The sequence below is a fragment of the Sipha flava genome, unplaced genomic scaffold (assembly GCF_003268045.1).
Source record: "Sipha flava isolate LNK unplaced genomic scaffold, YSA_version1 275_pilon_pilon, whole genome shotgun sequence".
Lineage (NCBI taxonomy): Eukaryota > Metazoa > Arthropoda > Insecta > Hemiptera > Aphididae > Sipha > Sipha flava.
In genome coordinates this window covers 80,442-81,232 of record NW_020272940.1, presented here as the reverse complement: position 1 = coordinate 81,232, position 791 = coordinate 80,442, and positions in this window count along the sequence as shown.

Genomic DNA, 791 nt, shown 5'->3' with positions numbered 1-791 from the left:
TAATAATAATAATAATAATAATAATAATAATAATAATAATAATAATATATAATAATACATTGTACAGTACAATTAAATGTACTCCTCATGAAGCTCGAACAAAATTTCAAAAGTTTCAATCTCATCATAGTAAAGTGAAAAAATCTAAATTTAAAATAAACGATAAGTCTGGATTTCAAAGTATAAACATGTTTTTGATAAGGGGTATACTCCGAAATGGACAACAGAAGTGTTTTGAATTTTAGAGAATTTACCTACAAATCCAATAACATGTAAATTAAAATATTAATTAAATAATATAATATTAGGCTGTTTTTATCAACAATAAATTCAAAAAACTGATTTTCCAGACACGTTTCTTGTTGAACGTATTATAAAAAAAGTAAGTATAACATTTTCATTAAATGGTTAGGTTTCAGTTCAAATCATAATTTGTATAACTTTAAAAGATATCATAAAATAATCTGAGATATATACAACATATTATATATATATATATATATATGTGTGTGTGTGTGTGTGTGTGTGTGTGTGTATTTCTATTTTATACATATATTTATAATTTTTAAAAAACATAATTAACGTTTATATATAAATATAATTAATAATATATAATACAATATAATATGAAAAAAAAACAATAATTAATTAAAATACTTTAATAAATAGGTAGATTCAATATCTGTTGTTTTTTTTAAATTTATATATATATATATATAAGTGTGTGTATGTGTTTAAATATATATTTATATATATAAATATATATATTTATACACATACACAAAATTAAA